Raw genomic sequence first — 16,264 nt, 5'->3', positions numbered from 1 at the left:
AAGTGAGATGCACACTGATGGAGCATCAGGTGACAGCAGGTGTTATCAGACCACACCTCTGATTGCCATCTATTATGACGGAACAATAGTTTCCTGTGGGCCATGCTAACGACATGTGTCTGTATAAGTGTGTGTGTGTGTGTGTGTGTGTGTGTGTGTGTGACCAACAGGGGAAATTAACCCAGCCATAGTTTGTCTGTTTTTTGCCATGAGGGAAATTGACAAAGGAGTATGGCAGAGTGACAGAGGGAAGAATCACTCGCACACCTGTTATTTAGTGATAGACAGCTGCCATATGTCAGTACCTGAACCATGTGGGAATGTTGGAGAACTTTAGTCACCAACAGAGGGCAGCAGAGGGCTTCAGAGCAGACAAATAAGAGGGACTCCTGGAGAATTCAGACTGTCTAGCCCTACATACTGCCTTGCACATGTCCACTCAACCTTCACTTAAAGTTAATGTAAAAAATATCGACAAAGCGGCTGTGTTTGTGCATAAAGCAATGACCGCTTCATCTCAGCGCTGCCACAGCGAGATAACTTGTTTGTTTTTGCCATCTTTACCTATTTTTCCCTGCTGGAATAAAGGTGGAAGTGAGGTTTGAACTGCAGGGCACTGGTAATGGCGTAGTGTGTGTTCAGCAGCACGTCTCAGTGAGAAACTAGCTCTATCTATCTGCGCTACATGCAGAGCCGTGGCCTCCAGGCTTGAGTTCCTGCTTCAGTAATGATTCTGTTCCCCTGTGGAATGTTGAACATTGTCTTTCCTCAAATGAGGGAGACACACACACACACACACACACACACACACACACACACACACACACACACACACATATACACTTCAATATGCATGAAACACACAAAGGGTGTAACAAAATTTTACATGCAAGCAGCGCATGCACACACGCACATGCATTATCTCCAGAAACATTGATTGGGCCTCCCTCTCAGGTTCGCTTGGCTCTAGCATGATCAATCAGTGAGTTATAGACCACAGTGTGTGGCAGCTTGTATTGCTCTTTCTCCCTCGTCTTTACTGATCAGAGAAAATCCCACTCCAAGCCAGTGCAATGCACATTCATACAATTTTAATGACTCTTAAATTAACCATCATATTTTTTGCTTCACTCCTTCACTGACTAAATCGCTTAATATGCATCAACACCGACCTTACTTGTGGATTACCCGTGACATTTTTATAATTCCTTTGCACAGGCACTGTGTTTATTTATGAGTGTGAAGGCTTCTTTTTTTTTTTTTTTGGAAGGCTGATAAATGGCACAATTAAACAGCGCTCAGACACTTGAGCAGGCTTTTCAGGCTGCTGACAGATTTTTAGTGTCCTCTTCCTTGGCTAACGATGAAAGTAAATAATGTCTTAACGAGGTTGCTGGAGAAGTTGTTTGAGGATTCATTTTATATTTTACATTTGCTTTGAGTAGCAGCGGTTGAACACAACTCAAAGTAAAGTTCGCAGCCTAGATTTTTTTTAATGCTTTGAACATAATTTAATAGCTTGTTAACAATTTCCCTTACAATTACAACCAAGGTTACAAATGAACAATGTCACATTTGTGGATTTTTTTTTCACAGCAGTGAGTGTCTCTGTTTTTTCCCATCTTGTTCTTTTTCCTCTGTATTTTTAGGATTCTTCTTTATATTTGTACAACATGATGCCGGAGCAAATTTGAATAAGACAACAGTGTTAAGCTGCAGTTAGCAGGGGGCCACGCAACTTCAATCTTCCTACTTCCTGTATGCATTATTCAAGGGCCCCTATTGGCTGCTGTGGGTTTAGTGATGAAAGCAGCCTGACGCAATACTCGGCAACAGTGTTTTACAGTATTGTTTTACAAACTATTGTGAGACAGGGGTAGAACAAGGCAAGTGTATTAGACAGGGGCCTGGGAGGAGTGTAGGTTTATGAGCCCTCTGAGGCTGGCCACTGAGCTCCTGGGCTCCTGTGCAGTTAACCAGTGGGCTACAGTCCTACAAGCTGCCCCCACATTTACAGAATGCCCTTGGACGGAGGATGTGTGTGTATGTGTGAGGGAGAAAGTGTGGGGCATGCATGCTCATGGGCTAATGAGTGCATGTGTTAATGCCTGTGTGTGTTTGCATGCGCGGATGAGTGTGCGTGGACGAGATGTTGTTGGGTTGAGTCAGTCTCCAGAGGAAAGGAGAAGGACAAATGCTCCTTAAAAATAGCCCCTGGGCAGCTGGTGTACACAGTCTATCAGCAGTCCGTCCCTGGGGCCAAGGGGGGGGGGGGGGGTGGAGGGAAGGAGGGAGGGAGAGAGACAGAGGATGGATATAAGAGAAATATGGAAAAATAGGGTAGAATGGGGTGGAACTGAGAAAAAGAAGGATGAGGAAAGATGAAAACAGATAATATATATGTATAGGTAAAAAAAACTATCCTCTCAAAAACAATGACAAAAGAGACCCAAAAGTCAGTCGAAGAAAGGAGAACAAACTGAGATGCAGATGCAAAAAGATGGAGAGCTCCTCCTGTAGTCCCACTTGTGCATGTTCTAGAGGTCACAGTGGAGGGATAGGATTTTAGAGAGAGCAGCTTTTTTCCCCAGACATCTTCAGTTACTAATATACCAGTGTGTGCTTCACTAAATCGCTCCCAGTCGGCGGTAGTAGAGATCCTTGAGACCCACTGAGACCCTTTATGGAAATAACTCTACCCCATTTGCTCTCAATAATTTGCTCTAACAATGTGCATGCATATGCGTGTGTGGGAGGGTGTGTGTATATATGAATCGGCAGCGCTTATTGAACATTTGCTCGCATAAGTTTAATGGACATGTGCATAATGGATAGATGGTCTTTGTTTAGTCTTCTGGTAACTACAAAGTCATCAAGTCATTGGATATGTATGGCAGTGGAATGCTGTGATTTTAAGGGTGCGGTGTATGCTTTTTTGTTGCAGTGATCTCAGGTGTATGGCATTAAAATACCAAAAATGATTAAACCCATACATAAGACAAGAGTCACAAAAAGGAATATCAGGAAGAACAGAGTTTTTGCATGCGACTGGGAGGATTTGTGGGTGTATTTCAACTTTAAACGAGATATAAAGAGCTGAAAGTCATTCTATGTTTGCCTGAAGGATCCTACACTCTCACAGTATCATCAACACACCAATTAGAGCTGCAGACTGAGAAAGGATCAATGCGATTCTGAGTGTGTGTGTATGTGTGTGGGTGGTGTGTGTATGTATAGATGTATTTCGTTAGTTCCTCCATGCAGCTAATTGAGCTGTTTTTCCTCAACAGTTGGGAGCTTTTAGGCTGTGGACAGATGCCCTTGGGCACAAGGTGTGTGTGTGTGTGTGTGTGTGTGTGTGTGTGTGTGTGTGTGTGTGTGTGTGTGTGTGTGTGTGTGTGTGTGTGTGCGTGCGAGCGTGTGTGTGAATTTGTGTGCATCTGTGTGTTTGCCACAGCGAGCATGTGTTCCACCCTTCCGCACTGATTGTGAGAGTTTGTCCGTGCATGCCAGAGTAAAAACTTGTGTGTGATGTGTTTGAGCATGGCATGCAGGCCGTTGGTCTGTCAGTGGGGGTCTTTAGCGGTCTCCAGGCATCATTAGTACCCTGACTGTCACATTGGGCCGTCTTAGCTGAGCTCTTTATAAAAGCTTTGTTTAGAATACTCCAGCCACATGTGCTCCGTTGCGACTGATGAGCCCTGAGCGGGTGCTGATGGAGTGTGTGTGGGTGTGAGGCATGTGCGTGTGTGTGTGCGTGTGTGTGTGTGTGTGTGCGAATGTGGATGTGGATGTGGATGTGGGGTGGTGATGGAGCAAAGCCATCCTGACAGAGATGTTACCCAGCAGCAGGGTCCTGTGCCCCACCCCCACACTCTACACACACTCGCGCACACACACACACATACACACACACACATACACACACACACACACACACACACACACACACACACACACACACACACTGCCATTACCTACTCACGCAGCCTGGCCCTCAATGTCATCGTTAGTGTCATGTTTAACTTGAGAGACGAGGATATACTTTTTGTATTCAGAGGAACAACAGTTGACCATTCCTCACATTTGGGAAATGTAGCCGAGTAGACAAGATGACCACGGTGGGAAAAGAATATTGTAACATCTATGCTTATATGCATTATTAATACTATTGTTAAACTTCATTACGCTGTCTAAGTGAAAACTAGCGCCACCATGACTACAAGCTATAAGGGTCCCTGTATGTTTCAAATATAGTGCATGTTGGATAGTATAACAGCGTCTCTGTCACTCTTTCCATCTTTGGTGTTGCTGCCAATTAGTTTTGTAACCTCTGAAACAAACATCTCAGACTTCTCATCAGGCTTCTTGCACAAATTGTAAAAGTTGAGGGTAAAAGAGAGATAAACATCAAGCTTGAACATGTCTCATGCTCACTTGATGCAGTCTTTATGACACATCATTTTTTTTATGAGCGCAACAAAAAATACCTTATAGGAAGGAATAATTGTCATGTGATTACTTGCATGTTTGCATTTGCTTGTTCGTAGGATGTCAAAAATGAATGGATCAATTTCAATGAAATTTGGTGGAATGATAATAATACATAACCCTCAGAAACTGTATACCTAATACCACTAATACAGTAGGGATATCCTGTCAATGGTCAAGAACAGTCCTCAGGATCCAGGATCCACTATGTGATCTGGATCTCATTCAGAATTGAATCAATCTTTGTTAATATGACCTAAATTATCTTTCCACCAGAGCTGGGCCAATATAAGCATCTCCTGATTTGACACTATTGTGAGATTTGGAAGCTGATTCAATTGATTTGTGATTTTTGGTACTGAATTTCTACAGGAATTTTGAATCAATTTTACAATTTATTACAAGTTGCTTTTTGGATATTTCATACAAATCATACACTGACTCATTGTAGAGGTCCTATAAACGTTTTGCCAAAATGAAAATTGCACCTGGCACAAGTGCGACAACTTCCCCTTATACTTGAACTTGGAAACTAGCCTTATAAATCCCTGAACTGTATGTAAAAGAGGTAAATGTACACACAATCAAAAATATATATTACCTTCTGCTAGCAACTGCAACTGTAAGCGTTTACTGCTGCTCCACAAGGTGGTGAAAAGACACCTCTGATTCAGGGGCTCTTTTTGCCTCGATATATTGATGGAAAATAAAAAAAAGACTGAGCCATCCTACTTTAACTTTCACCAAATTTTATAGGAAATATCCTGCTTATAACCAAACACACATACAAAAACAAAAGTTATGACTAAAAAGCCTGGCTCTATTAAGATCCACTCCAGAATCTAAAGGGTTCTACCTTGGTCCACGTCCCATCCTTTTACCATGTTTCAAAGAAAATCAGCCCGATAGCTTTTGTGTAATTTACTTTCAGAATTAAAGAAACAAACAAAACTGTACGTCCTTTTCGTAGGTAACAAGTGATGATCTACTGAAGAGGATCTGGATCACATTGTAGACCCTGAATCCTGGAGACTGCTCTGGGCAATTGTCAGGAGACATCTCTTAGTGGTATTGTCTTGACATGATACAGTACAATCAATCAGAATTCTTTTCTCCTTGTGAAATGGTTGAAAAAACATTTTAACTTCTGGAACTCATTTCGATCCAATTCTGGATCAGTGATCCCGAAAGTCTGTTTTTGGAGTTTGGGCAGAAAATTTATGAACAGATCTTTTACTTTTATTGATATTCTGTATTCATGCAGCCTCCTTGGCAGAGGTATGTACTCTGTGAGTGCTTCCTAGTCCCTATTTAGATCATATGTTGTGTTGAGACTGTGAGGACATGAGAAAGATACTGGAGGCATCTTACCATGATACTGGGTGGGAGCTTTTGGAAATCATGAGCCCTGAGCAATATGTCAGAAGAAACATAATACAGCATTGTTGTGTTGGCAGAAAGTCACTCAATCATAAACCAAAAATGATGCATTTATCCATCTCGCTATGATTTCTGATCTCTCATGCTGATCAGAGTACTCAGCCATGTCTTTCCCGCTGAAGATGTAAATCTCTAAAAGCAACTCCCTAACCCTAACCCGTAGATTCAATATTTTTTTGTCCCAAAAATGTCCTCAAACATTGAAGTACTCCAAACATTCATTTGTGGTGCACATCTTTGGTAGAATTGACTTTAACTCCATAAACTACATGAAGGGAATGTGTCATCCAGTGTCAACAGGATTTTGACTTGTATGCATTGTGTAGTAAGTTCTGGGTACTTCTCACGCGACCTCTTATTGATGACAATAAGACAAATATTGCCAACCATATTGGTTGAATCAGTAATAATGTGTAACACACGGAGAAGTTTTTCTTTTTTAACACATGCTTTCATTTTTCTCGGCTTCCGTGATTTCAAATGTGTTTCTTCTTTATATGCAGAACATTCTCTTTTGTTCCTACTTCTTATATAAATGTTCTTCTCTGCTGTAGTGTGAGGTTCTATCTATTCAGGACTGTCATGGATTGGTTTATTTTTTAGAAGAATTAGTGGAATAACTGAATCAACAAGTAGTCAGTGTTGTTTTCCAGGAAACTTCCTGGCAGCATCTAGCTGGTGCTAGTCGTCTCTCTTCGCCGCGGCAGCTGCCTGTGATGGTTATCTCTCATTCATTTTCAAACGCACATGCTCAGACCCACGCATGTTTGCACACCCACTCCTGCAACTCAGCACTTGCACGTTGGCACACTTGCACACGTTCACACACTTGAACACGCTTGTTCTTTTTTTCTTCCTCTCTCTCTTTCTCTTTTTCTCTCTCTCTCTCCCCCTTTTTGACAACATAACTTCCAGCGTAACTCCCAGCACAAGTGCGCCACTGTCAGTCCTTCAGCGGGAGTCGTTACTTTGAGCTACTCAGGAATACAGTCTAACTTTCTACTACAAGACTATTCATTGAGTTTCTCTCCAGGGACCCCCGCTATATAACTTATACTCACTTTACAGGACTTCTATATCAGTGGAAGGCATCTCTCTGTGGCAGAACTGAAGTAGGAGCTGGGATAAAACTATTTGATGTTTTGTCGAGAACGTATCTGAGGTAATGGATACTGTGTGAAAGGCTATGGCTTCATGAGCGAAGTGACAAAGTTAGTTTGGGCCTTCCAGATCTTTAAATCCCCCCTGGATCACTCAAACTGCCCCCTTCTACACCTACCGCTCCACTGATTGTGTGTGTTTGTGTGTGTCAGATGATTGGTACCTGGGCTAACAGAGACGAGTCCCTCAGGTCCTTCTGTGGAGGTTCTCAGGTCTGGTCAGTTAACCTCCATCTCTCTCTTTGATCGCTACGGCTCAGACGACCCTCTGGGAAAACACACTACACACACACACACACACACACACACACACACACACACACACACGCACACACAGTTGCACTTATCTATAGCAGACAAACGGAGATCTGACACAAAAAAAACTTGCATACATCCCCTCATTCACACATCGAGACACATTGAGACACACATAGTCAGACCGAGGGGTAATGCTATCCAGCCAGTGTCAGTGAGAGCAGGGTACTTAAGGTGCTATTACACTCCCATTACCTCTCCTCTCATGTGCAATCAGAGAGAGGTGATGGCCTGCTCTCTGGCAACACACACCTCGTGCCCCCTTCTGACAGAGGTGTGGACAGACGCCCGAGGCTCCAGAAGGTAGGTAAGGTGAGGAGATTTAATGGGGTGGTGTCACATCCGGTAGGGAAGGAATTCTGGGTAGATAACAAGGATAAAGCTCATACTTGCAAATGATGATGATGATGGATCCACGGAGTTTCATGTGTTTGTGAATCTCCTTTAATAACATATGAAAAGAAAACAGACTCCCCCCACCAACCCCACTTTCTCCCTCTGTTTTTATGCCCCCCCCCCCCCATCTCCTTCTTTCTCAGCTGGCCCTAGATAGTTTTGCTCTTCCCCCAGCTCCTCTGGGACCCCTTCTCTGTGTCGTTAATCAGAGCTCCTCAGCTCAGCTTCTCTCTCTCCCCTCTCTCTATCTCTTGCTCTCTCTCTCTCTTTTTTCTTTCTTTCTTTCTTCGCAACAACACACACGCTTTAGTGCGCGCATGCACACACACACACACACACACATCCACACATACATGCAGTCTTATAGTCACTCTCCTCTCCTCCCCCCTGAGCATCCTCAGCCCCATCCATCATAAAACGGCAGTGGGAAGGTGGGGTTTGTGTGTAAATGTAAGTGCGAAAGTGTGCATGTCAGGTTGTGTGTATGTGTCGGTTCATGTATGTGCACGCTATAGGCACACATCTCTGTGTCTCCTCAGCAAAAATGAATTGAGACTTTACAAGAAGAAAGCAATTAGGCCAGGGCTTTGCCCTATCATTCACTGGCTAATGTATCAGAGGCAGAGTGAATATTATTAACGGATGGGGCGGGTGAGGCTCTGTGGGTTTTACAGCCAGAAGGTAGGACAAGAAAAGACTAATGATTGTGATGAAGTAACCCTGAGTTGAAGGGTTTTAATCACGTGTAGGCTTTGTGGCTTCACAGTTGACATGCTCTTTATGATAACTGCATGGCTTTCCGCCCGCAGTTTCCACTATCCACCGAGCTCGAGTAGGAGGAATCAAATGAGCCATTATCAAACATGGACAAGGATGACTGAGTAGAATGCAACAAGATTAGTCATTCATCAGGACCTGAGAGAATGAGAGAGACAGAGAGAGAGAGACAGACAGAGAGAGGGCCACAGGGCCAAGGGAGCAAAGAGGAAACACATTTGGAGTCAGAAAAATGGAAAGTATGATGAACAGAGGACAAAGAGACAAATTATGGGAAGAGAGGAAGAGGGCGCTGGGACAGAAGTGCAAAGGAGAGAGAGGTGACGGAGGTGGTGTTTTGATGGACAGAGTCAAGAAGGAGCAGACAGAGGAGAGATGGGGTGAGGGAGCAGTGTTGGGTCAGTGATGCGTAGAGACAAACCATTTGCACCTTAGCAGCAAGAGGGCTCTTGACTTCTACTGTATGTGTGTTCAAGTGAGTGTGTGTGTGTGTGTGTGTGTGTGTTAGTGTGTTTGTGCGTGCACATGTATATGTGTGTGTGTGTGTGTGTGTGTTTGTGTGTGTGTGTGTGTGTGTGTGTGTGAGAGAGAGAGACCAATGGAGGAAACTGGGTTCAGCTCTAAGAAGGGTCACTGTAATTTTTTAACAACATTTTAGACTTACATCTCCACAGCAGTCTTAAATGTCATGCATTTTAAAAAGTCAGGTCTCGGCGGGTCACACTGACATTGATGTGTGCTTTCTTCAAACAGGGACCTTCCTCTATGTGATTTAAAGCAACATTTCATGCTCTCTAGTTACATTTGTTGACATCACTCAGCTCTTAACAGCAAATGTGATATGATAACTCAATCAGGCAAGACGCTAAATATTGAGATAAGCCCACAGTGACCCTGAAGAAAAATATGAAGCCAATCTGTTCCAGCCTGTTTCTGTGTTACAGTCACAATTACTGGAGATTACAGCCAAATCATTTCCACATGGGCTCAATGAAAACTTTACAATCTCCCACAATACTCGATGAGGTGACTTTGTTTGGACTGAAACCAACAGAGGAGTGGAGGTGAAGGAAGTAAAGGAGAGAGCCTCTGAGCAGAGGAGGGAGGAGGGGGGGTGATTTGAGGGAGAAGTGGAAGATTTTTGTAAAGAACTCACTTCTGAACCATCGTATTCGCTCCCATGAATTCCTGTTCCAAAATCTGTCAAATTGGAAACAAATGTTGTGGGTCAGACCACACGAGGATAAAAAACATTCTTGTTGTTTCACAATCTACCACCAGAAAAGAGCTGGCTCAGTGGAGGAATGAAAGAATGAGCAAGCAAGTAGAAAAATCAAAATCAGCTTCAGCATCACAAAGAGTGAAGGAATGCTGCAGACGAAAAATGTATTTGTAGTTTGAAAAGAAGAGACGAGTAATAAGGGACTGTGTAAAATTATTTCAGTTGGAATAAGGGGGAGGATTGTGTATTATCATTATCTGCTCATCAGTCTGGAATGGTCATCAAACACTTGCTTATCTGAGATTCATATTTCATTTTATTTTCCCCTGATGAGGTTAACCACGGCATTTTATGAAAAGGTTTCAGAGTAATACAGGAGTCATAAATGTGCATGCAGAGGACAACAATCTTGTTACGGTGATTTTACAAGTGGGCAAGCAGTGAGGTCACATGATCACCTGCATGTATCCTTTTGTTTGTTTCTGAACACGATATCTAAGAAAGAATGGATTAAAGATCGTATTAAAAGGATGCCCATCATTATCTTTTACAAGCGCGCTGGATCAAATTGTAGATTCTGGATCCTGAAGACTGGTTGGCTGAAGACTGGCTTCAGAATAAAGCTATTAGCAGTAATTCCTTAGCTAAAATTAACCATATAACCATATGTATTTTCAATTTTATGGCTGGTACTTATGAACATTTTTTATATATTTGAATTTAGTTTACTTATTAAAAAGGTGCCTTGAGTTGACAAACAAATGTTTTCACTGCCCTATCAGCTTTCTCAGAATGCAGAAAGAGCAAGCCACATATATTTAGCTTGAAGCTAATTGCACTCTTTCACTCATTCATGAACCAGAAGGGTTGGAATTTGTTTTGTATTTCAGTTTAAATCAATGTCAAAGACGGAGGAGTTGGAGAGTTTAAGGACAATTTTGGACAGTTCAGCTGTTTTTTGAAGTTAGTGACTTTGGGATGCCATCAGCTTCATGCTAAATATACATAGTCGGCTCTCTCTGCATTCTGTCGTCACAAAGAAGTGATGCAGTGTTGAAAGAACCTTCTTCGTGAACTTGATACATGTATCTGTGAGTAATTGACAGACAAAATTGCTTTAATGAGAGGGTTTATTACATGATGATGAAGAAGAAAATGCATGAACAGATTCCGACTGGGGCTAAGTTCATATCCTGTATCGGTAAAGCCTCCTTAGAAGAGCTCTCTGACCGACTTCCAGCTCTTAATGCACTTAACTTCTCTGATTTGTACTAATTTAGTACTTGAATGTTATTTCTGAGATGATGAGAGAGAGATGCATTTTTCCCTTACTCGTGAGGAGGTTCCAAGTGGAACATTATCAATGCTTTCATCCAATGAAACGTGCAGTTCAGCCCCCTCCTCACTTAATCATTTTCGTACAGTCATGTCAGCGACAGGAAGGAGGCGATTGTTCGGCTAAGTCAAGCCATTTCTAGTTTTGCCCCCTTTCCTCCATTAAGTGAACTTGTTGAAATGTCCTCTTTGTCCAGCGCAGCTCCCTGGTAAAACAATCCAGGGTAAAGTCAGAGCGTGCGGTCGTTAACTCAGGCTGGCATACCTGTCTTGCTTTTATAGGTGGCAAAAGCTACTAATCCTTCGCTCCAATATTTACTTAGTCCAAGTTATGCTTTCCTGGACCCTAGCTATGCATCTCGCTTGCTCCCTGCTTATATATTCTTGGCTCTTGATGTATTCCTGGCTCAGGAAACAACTTTTAGTGCCCCGCAAGGGCTGAGTGAGAATTGACAGTGTGTGCCAGAGTGAGAGCGAGAGGTAGGGGGCCTGTTTTAGTTCCACTGTGTTTGTAAGGTCACTCAGAGTACATCTGTATGGAGTGGGAACTCACTTGCTTCCACTGTCACAACCACTCACAACAGCCATCTGTAATGCTGTTATGTGGAGCACTGTGTCCCTTTGTCCCTCTCACTCACTCACACACACACACACACACACACACACACACACACACACACACACACACACACACACACACTTGAACACACACACACACACACACACAGACAAATACATGGATACAAATACAAGCGCATGCACGCGCTCACACAGCGTCACCGTTCACACGACAACAAATGAACCAAAGGCAAACATACATTATCATAATGCTAGAGTCTAATTGCAAGAGCATGTGTTTCTAATGAAAAAGTTGTTTTAGGGTTTTATTCCGCTCGGCTGTCAAACAATTCACTCGTGTTTTGAAATATAATTGTGGGGACCGTAAGAGTTTCGAAACTAAACCAAAACATTACCACGATCCTAGTTTCTAATGTTTCTAATTTGTTAAAATATGCTGAGTGAATGACAAAAGTAGAAGTGGGACCTGCCAAGAAAAACATATCAGAGGCAGGGCCATGTGGAAATACAGAGTCTCTTTTAGAAACATGATCAATGTAACCTTTGTTACAGGAAGGAGAGGGAGAGAGGGGAGGAGGGAGGGGTGAGGGGCACAGAGACAGTAGGTTCATGTTTGTGTACATGTTTATCAATCACTTGATCCAACATGACTCCACTAAAGACAATTCAAGTGGACAGTTTTCATTCCGCTTATATTTGTGCCAAAGAATCAGTGATGTGGTGAATAAAAGTATTTCTCCGTGCAATTTTCGAGCGATAATGTTGGCAAGTAATTTTCAAAAACTGTCAAATACTGAGAGGAAGAGGACAAAGATTTAATCATTCACAGATGGGAAGTATATCTTTTACTTCTCATTGACGCTGTCTTTCTCTCTCAGGCTGGACGGGGGAAGAGGATGTGTAAATCCCCCCCCCCCCCATCCCATACACGTCTAACCCAAAACTAACATACAGCCTGGAAAGAGAGGAGATGGAGAGGGGGGGTGGGGGTGGGGGGGTGGCGCAAATTCAGATGGTTGCAGCGCATCTCTTTTTTTCCTCCTGCTGCTCTCTGCTTCTCTCTGTCTCCCTTTCCCTCTGCACATATCTGTTTCCCCGAAGAATAACATACAAACCCTCTGTGAAAGGATTCATGGTTTATTAAACCAGAGGTCCTTTTCCTGTTTCAACACTGAGAAGAAAAAATAAATACCACAGTTTGCTTTCTCTCCCTCTATCTTAGCCTTCTATCTATATATTTTCATATCTTTTTTCTCTTCACTTCTTTTTCTACCATCCTGCTGGTGTCAGTCAAGCTTGTAACTTTGTTTTTAGAATCTTTTTCTTTTTTCTTTCCATGAACTTTCCATACTCTTAACATTGTCAGGCTCCTTGTTTCAAGTCTCAATCAGCCACACAGCCCATTAAAGCAGAGTGTGTGACCACTGAATGGGTCCCACTGGTTTACACCCTGCTCGGTCAGTGTGTGTGTGTGTGTGTGTGTGTGTGTGTGTGCGCATGTGTGTGTTAGCAGTGTTAGAGGAGGGCAGACTAGGATAACTCAGGGTAATGTATTGTCCTGGGCGTGCACCCTGACAGTTCCCCCTGCCGGCGCCTGGTCATTCATTACTGCTAATTTGACATGTTTACGGACCCCCTCCTAACATTACATACTTAAGGCAATCGACTGACCTTAAATGGAAACACCTACAGCTGCGCAGCATGTCAATACCAGATGAGGATGTTTGTGTCTGTGTGTTGTGTGTGTGTGCACGCTCTCATGTCTTGGCCGTACCTGTGAAGCAGTGCATCAATACTGAGTTAGTGGTTAATCTCCAGGAGCAGGTGAGTTATGTCTGCAGCCTCAATTTGCAGCATTATCGGAGTGCGTGTGTATAATGTCTCTAAGAGGTCAACAATTCAGAATAATGCAGGATGTGTGTGAGTGTGTGTGTGTTAGAGAGAGAGTTTGTGTGTGTGTGTGTGTAAAGGGAAGGTTGTGAGCAGATTAAACCTTTAAGAGCACCTCATTGTTTGTGTTTTTACATATTCAGCATTTAAATACAGTGTTGTGTCATTAAACGGCCAATCTTGCGTTGTCTCTCACTGATACACAACATTAATCACCAATTAGCTTGTCCTGTGACTGGCCACCTCTCTCATTAGAATATGATACAATATAATGGTACTTAATGACGCTTAGGAAATATAATTAAATGACTGAGCTGTAGAACATGTGGACGGACTACCGTGCATCAATCAAAGACGACCCTGTCATTGTGCAAAAAAAGTGTGTGTTTGCCGGGACCACTGGCCTCTATCATGACCTCATTAGGGAGAAATGAAGGGTGGACGCATCCCCATCACAAGATGCCATTGGTGCTTTAAAGTGTGAATGACATTAATATCTGCCTCTGTCTGAATGTCAGTTGGTCTTTCTAGCTCAAGATGGGAAAAAAGGGGTATCTCTCTAATTAGCATGTGAATAATGGAATAAATATTATTTATGGATTTGCTTTTATCATTCATCAACATAACAAAAAGCTTGTCTGATGCTGCAGTTGAGAGGGAGGATGCAGGGACTGAACGCTGTGTGAAGATGGAGCTTTTTTATTTTAGCAGAACAATAAAGATAAGTGTTCTACATGCTTGCACGCTGGCCTCCTCCCCTATCCCCCTTCTCTCTCTCTCTCTCTCTCTCTCTCTCTCTCTCTCTCTCTCTCTTTCTCCTCACAGTGAAATCCATCTTACTATCTCCATCTCGCTAACATCCATTACATACCCCAGCCCCTCACCTCCCTACTCATTAGGCCAACGCACCGTAAATTAGCAGCAGCAATTACAGGGAATATAAAGCATGGGCTCGGCTGGGTTCCCTCTGACAGGTACCACACAGATCATAGACAGACACCCGTAGTCACCAGGGATAATTACTGTGGGAAACGACCACACACCCTCATAAGTGAGAGCGCATACCTGAGTGTGAGTGTGCTACCTGTTCTCAAATGTGCTCCGTCTTACTGGCAGATGCAGAGAAGTGTGCACCTGCAGATACAGTCAGCGTAGAACTGACTTCCCCTCTACATTGTCCATTGTGACTATTTTCTAACATCGAATACTATTAATATTCATTCCTCCGCTCCGCTCCTTGTCTTTTGCTCACTGTCTAGGTCTGCCTCCATTCTGAATATCCCCCCGCTCTCTCCTTTCCATTTCTTTCCTTTCTTCATCGGGGGATCCCCATGGGGACTCCTGTTTTTCTTTCAAATACGCCTCTCCACTCTTCCTGCCTTCATGTGTCCATACAGGGAGGAGAATAAGAAGTAGGAGGAGGAGGAATATGTGCATTAATATATTTCATTAGGATACTAGTAGCACTGAAACTCCTGAACAGCACCTCCCTTGATGTTCTCTGCTGTCTGTATCCAGAGTTCCCCAAGAATAGTGTCTTTAATGTTACGTCTCCAGAGGGCCTAGGTCTGCTGGCTCCACGCTGCCCTGGGCCTCCTACTCCTATTGTCCTCCTCCCACACTGACCAGTCTATCTAGGCCTGAAAAGCTGCTGGAAATAAAGAGCAGAATGGCTTCACCTTTTGTCTATTTTTGATTTATGAGTGTGTGTTGGAAGGTTGGTTTGGTTGGTTGGTGTGTATTGCACTGCAAGCTGCATTTGGGAAGCTGAGTCCCTGGAGCCGCATGGTGCAACACAGCAGCAGCGCTCGGCTCGCTAATCAAAAACATTAGGCTCCAGGACTCATTTTCCCCCAGCAGAGAGTGTGTAACCTCCATAATTCAATATCCCACCTCTTAGTGCTAAATCGTGCTCACTACAACCACTTTACTGTTTGTCAGCAAACTATCAACTCTCTTATTAGATATATGGGGAAAAGCCCTGCGCACTTTTCAACCTATAGGCGATTAAGGAGGCAAACACAGATAAGAACACACCCTGATTACTTATTTCATCAGTACTTCCAGGTCATCTCCACACGCACGCACACACACACACACACACACACACACACACACACACACACACACACACACACACACACACACACACACACACACACACCACAACCCTTTGGCATTACGGAAGCCTCCAGTTACTGTGGAGACCCTGGAACATTTTGAGGTCAGCAGAATCCTAGGATCCGCTCTTTTCACAGGCTAATCCAATCGCAGCCTCCTAAATTAGATATGCAAAAAATAAAAAAGAAATTAATTTTCTGCTGATGACCGGGTATGCAAATGATGACTCAATTATGGTGGGCTGGTGCGTTTGCAATTAATAACCTTGGAATCATCATTAACTAATATGTTTAGGAGGAAACTTGTCAGGCTAACCATGTTCACCATGCCATCAGTAATGCATTAATGAATTAGATTCATTAGAGAGAGAGGGAGAGAGATAGAGAGGGGGGCTAGTGGGGGAAGGGATGCAGGCGTCTCTCTGACCTGTAGAACTGCGAGTCCTCCTCTATTCTCAGTCGACTGCCACTCAGCTCAAACTCATAATCATCTTTGTTGGTGATTCAAACTAGAGATGTGAGATCAAATAAAAGAGTGA

Source organism: Aulostomus chinensis, chromosome 13 (assembly GCF_037954235.1).
Source record: "Aulostomus chinensis isolate RoL2024-O1b breed Wild chromosome 13, RoL_Achi_v1.0, whole genome shotgun sequence".
In the NCBI taxonomy this organism is placed as follows: domain Eukaryota; kingdom Metazoa; phylum Chordata; class Actinopteri; order Syngnathiformes; family Aulostomidae; genus Aulostomus; species Aulostomus chinensis.
Note: the sequence above shows the minus strand (reverse complement) of the source record.